At 34.3% G+C, this 10,867-nt stretch overlaps 1 non-coding gene across 1 annotated transcript; it reads right to left on the bottom strand.

Moving 5' to 3' along the window:
• Positions 1–5,895: 5,895 nt before the first annotated feature.
• Positions 5,896–6,057, bottom strand: LOC141510557 (U1 spliceosomal RNA). The gene has a single exon (XR_012475024.1). It is a non-coding gene; the product is annotated as a U1 spliceosomal RNA (small nuclear RNA).
• Positions 6,058–10,867: the final 4,810 nt, after the last annotated feature.

Genomic DNA, 10,867 nt, shown 5'->3' on the forward strand with positions numbered 1-10,867 from the left:
ATTTTCAGAGATACTTCTAGGGACCTACAAGTTTTCAATTCTTTCAAGGCCTTATGAGAGGTTATGACTACTGTTCTTGCCCATGCTCTGATCTGTGGGTGACCACAAGCATTCCTTTCTTCCCTGGAACTGTGAGGAGAGCCCCTACTCCACTGGGGCAGTAAACTTTGTTGTGCTTCTGCTCCTCTTCCTGGAACTGGAGCCCCAGAATGCAACCTGGATCTGAGTATGGGCAAATCAACAGAGTCCTACCTCAGTGATGACAAAAAGACCCCTGTAATCTCCTTCTGACTTCTTTAATATCTGTGGACTAAGAACTCCAAAAGTAGCTACTACTGCTAATTCAATAGCTCCCAAAGCCTGCTCCTGGTCTACTGGGATCAGGTCTGCACTGCTAAGGTCTAGTGGACTGTGCTCCAATCTCACCCCAGGGTAGCAGAGTTTTCCTGCTGATCTAAGTTGTCCTTGGCAATCCCTGGACTGAGAGGTCTAGAAATGGACACCACTGCCACTGCCACTCCCATTGCCTTACAGTCTGTTCCTGGATGGCTGGAGTTGGTTCACTTTGGCATGGACCAGTTGTATTGCAGGTTCTCTTTTTTCAGGTTCAACAGACCCTTCCTGTCGATCTTCCAAGTTCTCTTGTACTGGAAAATTGTTTCATCAGTCTTTTTGTGGGTTCTATCACTCTAGAATTTGTTTAGAGTCATTATTTAAAGGTATTTGGAGTGGTTTGGGGGAATGCTGGGGCAAGTCTCTACCTTTACTCCACTATCTTGACTCCACCATACAAGCATATCTTCTAAGGAAGTAGTGAGCAGCCAGATGGTGCAGTGGATAGAGCACTGACCTCGGAGGCAAGACCAGAATTTGAATCTGACCTCAGACACTTGACTCTTACTAGCTGTGTGACCTTGGGCAAGTCACTTAACCTTGATTGCCTTGTATCCAAAGTCATCTCCATTCATTTTGATTCATATCTGACTACTGGACCCAGATGGCTCTGGAGGAGAAGGTGAGGCTGGTGACTTAGCACAGCATCTCCCTCATTCAAGACCATTTCAGGTGCTTGTAATGGCATCACCTCCCTGATATCATGGTCTTCTTCAAAAATGAAGGACAAAAAAACCAACCAAACAAAAAGAATTAGTGAGCAGCAAGAAACAGACTCAGCTATTCATCAGAGGTCTCAAACTAACTCATGATATAACAACATTGTTTCCTATCAGTGCTGTGAATCTGGGAAGCTATAACAATTCCTTAATAACTGGATACTTCTGTTCTTTGCATGTCCTCTAGTAAACCTGTTATGCTCTTTATTAACTTGCTGATGGCAGAGGAACTTAAAATCTCAAGTGAAAAACTAGAAACAAGCAAAATTTAACTTCCAAGAAACTGTTTTATTAGAAATCTTCATATTTGAAGTCAGTCTTTGTGACTCCATCAGTTATAGAGAGCTTACCTAGCTTTTAACAATGTATTTAGCAAAGCTTCTCATGCTATATTTATTACCAATATGGAGAGATTTTGATTAAATGACAGCACAGTTAAGTGGTGTGAAAAATGTTTGGATGGTTTGACCCAAAGAGTGGTTATTAATGGTTCAATGTTAAGCAAGGAGGTCCTTAGTGGAGTACAACTCTGTACTGTTTAACATTTTTATCAGTGACTTGCATTAAAGGTATAGAAGAGCTTCTTATCAAATTTTCAGATGGCACAGAGTTACAGAGATGGATAACATGTTAGATGATAGAATCAAATCAACTATGAGAGTTCTTATTTCACCTTTTTTAAGAATTAGAGACAATAAAAATTTAAGGAAGTTAAATTTAAATTTAATGATTATCTCATAATGTTCTTGAATTATTTCCATTTATTTAGAGTTGTAGTTTTGGGGGTCTTTTTTTTAATCCAGCTAATTATATTGTTCTTGATGATGTTGAGATGAATGGATGATGTTGAGAAATATGTTACTTTACCACATAAAAATTATTTATCTACAAGTTTATATACTTCATATGTGTAACAAACAGACTAACATAACAAAGCAGCTACTATATCAGGTTAAACCCACTGAGAGTGAGGGTAACAGATCATATCAATTCAGTTTCAAATTTGACCTTAATCAGAAATAGCATATTAAAGAATCATTGTGCTGTATCCACTGTCACTTGGAGAAGAGGTTTCACTTTTGTTATTTTTATTTTGAACGTTGCTTTCGTTGAAAAAAAAAGCAAAGGTAGTTCTGTAGAAGTTGCACTCAAACATATTGAATAATCATTACCATTGTTTTGTGCCCTCTCCCTCTAACAGGGTTTCAGTCCTTCTCATGGGGATGCATTAGTCACCACTCCACTGACAGCTTCTGACAAGCTTTACATGCCCTTAGACAACTCTCTAAGACTACAAGTTGCAGTTCTGCATTCATAGAAGGGATTTTCTTAAGGGTAGTTTCCGATACCAAAGAAATAAGAGATCTGGTCTCATTTTCTAAAATCTCATACTCTTTATGCATCTCCTGCCCTGAAAATAAAAGATTGTAATTTTCTTAAAGGCAGGGAATTAGTGTCTTTTGCAAGTATACATATAGATACAGCAACAAACCAGTGTTTTATATAAATATATATAAATTTATTTAAAATATAAGTGTGTATATATTTACATAACATTATATAGATATTAGACACTATCGAGATGTCATATACTATAGTATCTAATATCTAGATAGTGTCTAATATCTATATAGTGTTATATAAATATATCATGATAAATATTTAGTAAATAGTAAATTATTGTTGAATTATGTTGAATTATATATAGAGGAGAGAAAGGATGAAAAACTAGTTCTATACTTCTAGACTAGAGGAATGGATGTTAATTCTCTCTACTTTCTTTTCTATTAGTGTTAATCAAAGGCTTCTTATTAATTAACTTCTTCATACCAAAGTAGTATTTGTCTACTGGTTTTTTCCCAGGTATTAATAGATATATGGGGTTTATATGTGTAAATCAATCAATTATAACCATTAATTAAGTGCTCACTACATGCAGATTAGTACTGGGGCTACAAAGATTAAAAAAAGATATAATTCCCACTCTCAGGTTGCTTATATTCTCCTTGGGGAGATACACTCATGTATACACATTTATACATATGGATGTATACAAAGGAAATGAGTTATTCTATGAGGTGTTAGTAAGGGAGAAGAGTACATTTGAAGCACTGAAAAGGCCACTGCAAAGAGAAATAAGAAAAATGAGAGAGCTTTGGGTGAGGAACAGTTTGACTTTACCATAAAATATGAAAAGGGATGTAAGGTACAATAAGTCTGTCCAGACAGGTAAGGTCAAGCTATGAGGGCTTTTCAAGACAAACAGAGGAAGTTATATTTATCTTTTATCTTACAGCCAATAGAACACAATGAATTTATCATGTGGGGAAGTCACAGGGTCAGATCTGATATTTTCTTTTTTTTCAGATCTGATACTTTAAAAAAATAAATTTAGTGGTTGTATGGAGTATGCCTTGAATGGTCAAGAGAGTTGAGACAGGAAGGAAGCTATTGTAATATCCCAGGTCAGATTTAGGGAGGACCAGGATCTCTCTTTGAAAGTGATTTAAATGGTTTTCTCTCCAGTAATGTGGAAAGTACTTTCAGTGTGTATTGACCAGAATGCAGTCAACTTCCATAATGCTTTTTCCTCTCTCTCTCTACACTCTCTTTGTGATCTCATCAATTCTTATGCATTTAATTATGATCTTGATGTAAATGATTGCAGGATTTTATATCCACACTGTCTTTCTCTTGAGTTTGTATCACCAAGTACTCCCCCATCTGGTTGCCCCAGAGACTGAAAGGTCTGAAACAGAACTGAAAGATTATTTTTTTAATTGTGTAGATGGATATATAAGGGAAGGGATGGGTAAAAGAGAAGGAGAACAAGCAATTATTAGGCACTTAACAAGTGCCAGGCACTATGTTTAGCACTTTACAAATATTTCATTTCATCCTTACAACAACCTTGGGAAAACCTGATGTCATTATCTCCATTTTGAACTCAAGTCTTTTGGACATTAGACCCTATTGTGCCACTTAAAGATAACTTGAAGATTATTTATGAAGCTGTGAGAATTGAAACAATAGTGGTGTCCCTAAAAGAAATGAAAACCTTTACTTAGAAGGATGGGTTTGAGGAGAAAAATAATGAGTTCTGTTGTGAACATTTTAAATTGGAGGTGTCCAATTTTGGTGATCCAAACTGTAACTCAGGAAAGAAAATTGGTCTGGATATAGGGTTCTGCACCACTAAACCCACAGGAGTTGATAAGGTCATAAAGAGACTGTAAAGACAGATGAAAAGAGATACATTATGTAGGTTGACTGTGTTTCTGTTAATACTCATCTTAAGTTCTTTCTTCAGTACTGGAGAGATAGCTTTTCCAATCACTTTCAAAGAGTGAACCAGTATTTTAGGAAGTTTGTGAACTGCTTTTGATCAATTAGGAAATGACTTGCCAGAACTGAATTGTTCTCTTTGTGTGTATATGTTTCGTTCATGACCTTCTTAATTTACTGTGTTTGGTTAAAATGAGAGAAGTGAATTGCAGAAGTCTACCAAGCAATAATGAGTAATTACAAAAGCTACTTGGATTTTACCTCTAGACCATACCAAGCAAAACCAAATTTTAAAATGCTAAGATCTGCAGAAATTTAACAAAATAACCCCTTTTAATGGCCTATTACATTAGTAGAACCTGAAACATTTGATAGTGGAATTAGTTGTTACCAGTAGTAGATCCCAGGAATAGTCAGTCGTTCCTTTCATGGAAGAAAGTTAAGATAAGAATATTTTGCCCTTTTTTCTGAGGACTTTAAAGTAATTATGAGATTCATAAAGAGATGCAGAAAGGGGAGGGAGAGAGGGAGAGAGAGAGAGAGAGGAAAAAAAATTAAAGAGTTCTTCCTTTAGAATGTAAAGGCACACAGAATTCTAAGGAGCTGCCTCTAGGACTTTATTAAGAAATTTAAACTGAAGGAAATGTAGTAAACCCAAGAGTGCTGCCTAAGGATAATTTGGGGGAAGTACCAAAAGTTTAGGTCAAGAGTCTATAATCTAGTGTTTATGGACCATGGGCAGTTTTCAGGGAATCCATAAACTTGGTTAAATTTTTTTTTATTCATGATTATTTAAATATAGTTGGTTTCCTTTGTGCTCATATGTATTTTGCTTTATGAATTTAAAAACTTTTTCTGAGAAGTGGTGCATAAAACCTGCCAAAGGGATCAATGATACAAAAAAGTTTAAGAACTCTTGGTTCAAATAGTGACCAAAAAAACTCTTATTAAAGAGAAGTCGCTAATAACTTTTGGCTACTTACATTTGTTTAAGTCATATGCCTTCTTGTACTTAATTTACTATAAACTTAAAGAGTTTAATTTAATAAATATTTATACAACCGTTTAATAAACAATTTATTTTACTTTTAAAAAGCACAATGAAGAAAGGAAATCTTTGAGATTCAATCAACTATTTTTTCAGAAGAAAACTAATCATGGAACTTCCATTGTTATTGTTCAGTTATTTCAAGTGAGTCTGATTCTTTGTGATTCCACTGAGGTCTTCTTTACAAAGATGTTGGAGTGGGTTGCTATTTCCTTCTCCAACTCATTTTACAAATAAGGAAACTGAGGCAAACAGGGTTAAGTAATTTGCCCAGGGTCACACAACCAGTAAGTTTCTGAGTTCCAATTTGAATTTGGGACTTCCTGACTCCATGACCAGGGCCCTATCCACTGTACCATCTAGCTGCCCCGCAGCGCTGTTGTTCAGTCCTTGTAGTCATATCCAATTCTTTTTTTTTTTAAGATTTTAAAGCTTTTATTCAAAGAAAATCAGGGGAGAGCACGAACGCAGTCCCCCACTACCACAAATTATGCAGTAGAGTTTCCCAAATTTGGGGGAATCGCAGGGGGTCAGCCCATCCGTGCAATGGATAAGCTTTGCCCTGGGGAAATCACCTTCATGATGATGGAATCACCCCTGCCAGCTAAGTATAAAATCCAATTCTTTGTGACTCTACTTGGGGTTTGTTTCGGTAAAGTTATTGGAATATTTTTTTAATTCCTTCTCCAAAGGCAAAGAAGGTTAAGTGATTTGCCCAGGATCACACAGCTGGTGAGTATTTGAGGTCAGATTCGAAGTCATAAAGTTGAGTCTTTCAGATTCCAAGTTCAATAACTCTATCCTCTGCATCTCCTGGATGCCATCACGAAACTTATACTGCCCTAAACAGGCATTATTCTCTTCTTGGTAGATACCTTAAACAACATGTTAAAAACTGAACCTCTCATTTCAGTCCTGTTTACCAAATCTCTTTAAGCATATTCTGGTTGATCTTTGATTTTTGACGATATTACTATCTCCTTAATTTTGGAGTCATCTATTTCCTTTTCTTTATTTTCCACATCTAATTTATTCCAAATTGAATTCTATCCCTGCAGTACTTGTTAGATATGTCCTCTACTTTGAATTTCTACTCCTTATCATTTCTCATCTGATCTATAATAATCTCTTACCTAGTCTCTCTACTTCTAGCATCTTCCTATTCCAATTAATTCTTCACAGTTTTTCCCAAGAAATTTTCTTAAGGGGAATACTGTAATCAAATCACCCTTGTGTCTAAAAACATTTGGCATTTTCTATTACCTACTGAACATGACATATACTACTTTGTCTGTCATTTAAAGTCCTCCTTTTATTGGTTCCAACATATCTTTTTAGTTTGAATTCAGAACTCTTCATTCTATTCAAAATGAAATATTTACCATCTTTTGTACTGATCCCATTCCAGATAAACAGCTAATACATCAACTATTCCATATCCAGAAATAAATGATGAAAGCTCTCTGAAGGAAGAAAATAATTCTTATGATCAAGAAGCCATGTCTCCCTCCCCAGTTAAGAGGGAGATAATGTTTTGAAGCAACTGCTTTAAATCTGAGCCCACTTTTTGCCAGAGATTGAGACATATAAAGGGGAGTATGTGCTTCTGAACTTGGATTTTGTTGCTATATCTTATTATACCTTATCAGTAAATATCCTTTGTAAAAGTCAATTAATATTAGTCAATTGATACTGGAGAGATGTCAACCAAATTAAATAATGGGGGAAGCATTGGATGGGTGCTCATGAGTGATAGTATTAGTCATTTCTAACCCATCAAGGCTACTTCTATCATTTGCCAATGTGAATGAGGATTGGGAGATAGAGCCCATAACCTATTTGCTACATTTACATATATACATATATGCATACACATACATATATATGTATATATATATATATATATATATATATATTTTAGGGATCCATTCTTCCTATTTGAGTGACAGCTGGGAGACAGAGCTACAAATAATACATGCATACATGTACATATACATATATATTCTATATCTCTCATTTATAAACTCACTAGTCTATTTCCTTACCTAAATTTCATAGCCACCTCAATAATTTGATAACTATCCTTCTAGAATTTTTCATTCTTTTAACTTTTCACCATTGATTTCAAATAATTTGCTTCTGATCTTATTCCCAGGTTGCTAACAGTGAGTGCAGAAAGTCTAAAAAATAGAAATTATTTCATTTAGTATAAATGTATATTACATAACTTTAGGTGTTCACTGTTGTTTAACAATCCTTTTGCTTTTGCTGATTGTATATCTCAGTGCCAAAACTATTCTTCTAAGCCTTTCTATGTCTCCTCAAGCTCCTAATCCATGTTTTACTTTTTCATTTTTACAGCAAATGACCTCATCTCCTATGTTGCTACAAAGATCAAAGTTATCTACTTTGAGCTTTCTCGACTTCCTGTCTTAGCTTAGCTACCTTCAAAATTTCTCAGATTTTAAACCATTCTTTCCTTCATTACTCTTTTGAAAAAGAGGTTTTTCCTTGTCCTTGCTAAAACCAATCATCTCCACAAAAAACAAAATTTAAAAACTCTCCCCTTTTTAATCTTTCTAGTCCATAAATTAACAACATATAACAAATATTATGTGCTTTCTTTGGGGAAATAGCACTGTTTGGGATATTGGAGTAGTGACAAAGTTTAGATGAGACTCTATCCCCATCTTTAAAGGATGGGTAGGAATTCAACAGGTAAAGAGGAAGAAGCAGGGCATTTCAGGATTAGAATAGTGTGAATAAAGTCCAAGGTGTGGTAGGAGATAGACAGAAAATAGTTCAGTTTGCATAAAGCATAAACAAGAGTAATATTAATTCAATCTTGATTAGTGTAGGGTGAAATCAAACTGTGGAGGGATTTGCATGACAGGCATGCATTTCAGAAACAGTCGTCTGCATACATTTAAATCACCAGTTTGTTAGACCTAAGGTCAAAGTTGACATGAAACTAGAAGAAAAAATTAAAATTAGAAAAAAAATAAGACTTATAATGAAGGAAACCTGACTTATTTAAATAAATTTTTGGTGCTAATAGAATGGAAAACTGATAAAAGAATGGTTATTGACACAGACTATTAACCATATTCTAAAGAAGATTAAACCACTAGCAAGGAGACCAAAAGAGTCCACAAACCACCTCAATCAGTAAATACTTGATCTCATTGACAGACATGGCAGCAAAGGACAATAATAGTTTAGAATAGAAATTCATTTGAAAGATTTTAAGAAGATTGGTAGAAAATTAAGAGTAATGGGATCTCATAAATCAGCAAGAAGTCAGGTAGGCAAAAGCAAGTTTGCAGAAAGCTGGACAAGACCTAGCAAAATCTTCCCCAAGACATTTAAGGATTAAACTGGAAGGAGGATAACACAAATGAAAAATGGGAAAATTTCTGTATCAAGGGGAGTGAGTACCTTTATTCCATTATCCCTGAAATGCCAAACAAATAAGTAGAAATGGAATTAATGAAGAAGAGATGGTGAAAACAGTTGAATTTTATTAAATATATATACACAATTTACACACTATTTGAATCCTGAAATGTCCTTCTTCTTCTTCTTCTTCTTCTTCTTCTTTATCTTTTGAATTCCTACCCACCCTTTAAAACCCTACTCAGAAGTAACCTCAAAAGTATTAGAAAATACACTTATCATAATATTGTTGTATTTTACAATTATCTCTGAATCTGTCAGTCTTTTATAAGTTTATAAGTACTGTATAGGTGAGGATAAACTTTGTCACTACCTCAGTATTCAAAACTGCTTTTTTCCAAAGAGGAGTGATGATGAAGACAACACAATTTTGAGAGAAATAATAAGCAAATTTATTAAACCCTTCCTATGGGCCAGGTAAATTATAAATATCATCTCATTTTATCTTCATAGTCGGTGTTATTACCCCACTTTACAATTGAAGAAACTGAGGTAGACAGAGTTGAAGTGACTCAGCTAGTAAGTACCTGAATCTGAACTTGAACTCAAATCTACCTGATTCCAAGCCTAGCACCCTATCCACTGTGCCACCAAAGCTATTTAATATTAGGGATCTGTGGTCAAATTATATAAAAGAAGAGAGGATTTCAAAGGCTTGGAACAATCTTATCCTCTATTTTTAACAAGAAAAGGTGACCAAGTACATGTATATGTATATGTTTATGTTTATGTATATGTATATGTCTACTCAAGTCTGAAAAACTACTTATCTTCATTTGTCTATTTTTATTTATTTATTATTTTGGTAAATGGTATTTTATTTTTTCCAATTATATGTAAAGATAGTTTTCAACATTCTTTTTTTTGTGAGACAATCAGTGATTTTTCCAGAATCATACAGTTTAAACATTCATTTTTTTTATAAGATTTTTAAGTTTCAAAATTTTCTTCCTCCCTTCCTTCCATCCTCTAATCCCCATGATGGCAAGCAATCTGATATAGGTCATAAATGTGCAATCATGTAAATATACTTCCACGTTAGTCATGATGTGAAAGAAAAAAACTAAAGAAAAAGTCATAAAAAAAATCCCCCAAAGTGAAAATAGTATGCTTTGATCTGCATTCAGACTCCATTGTTCTTACTCTGGATATGAATAGCATTATATATCATGAGTCTTTTGGAATTGTCTTGGATCATTGTGTTGCTGAGAAGAATTAAGTTCATCATAATTGATCATTGCATAATGTTGCTGTGTGTACAATGTTCTTCTATTTCTGCTCAATTCATTGAGCATCAGCTCATATAGATCTTTGCAGGTTCTGAAAAACTTTTAATTCACATTACTTTGAAGGCAACCTTGATAAAGATATGAGAAGGGAAGAGTTAAACTTTCAAAAATGATTTGCTATACTAGAGACTATCTTTATAGTCATATAAACAGTGCATTCCAGATTCCATTGTGTTGATTGTTTATTGATATAAACAATTATTTGATTTCAGAGAGCAAATTCCACGTTAAAATCTCTCCTCCAATAAGGTGTCTTCCATGCAAAAATCATATAAAATTCCTTATAAAACATAACAGAAATAATTTAATTTGTCAATTTTATTCTTATTTATATCAAGCAAATAATGAAACAAAGAGACACATGATACTCAGAGGTATTTGCCAGTGTTGGTGATTGTTCATTGAGGAGTCCCAAAGAAAGAGTGATAACGTACACATGGTGAGGTCTTCTACTTTACTGATAACATTCTGCTGATTGCAATGATCCCAGAATGATGCAGAGCCCCTTGAATGAGAACAAAATCACTCTAAAGAACTTAGTTACCATTAGCATTTTTTATCATAGTACCATGTGTGTACATTAATTTATTGTGTGTATATTATTCACAATTAGATTTATTCACTATATATGATAAATGTGTGTATACAGCAATAGTGTAGCATATAGAATATAGTAT

Source organism: Macrotis lagotis, chromosome 1 (assembly GCF_037893015.1).
Source record: "Macrotis lagotis isolate mMagLag1 chromosome 1, bilby.v1.9.chrom.fasta, whole genome shotgun sequence".
NCBI classification, from domain to species: Eukaryota; Metazoa; Chordata; class Mammalia; order Peramelemorphia; family Peramelidae; genus Macrotis; species Macrotis lagotis.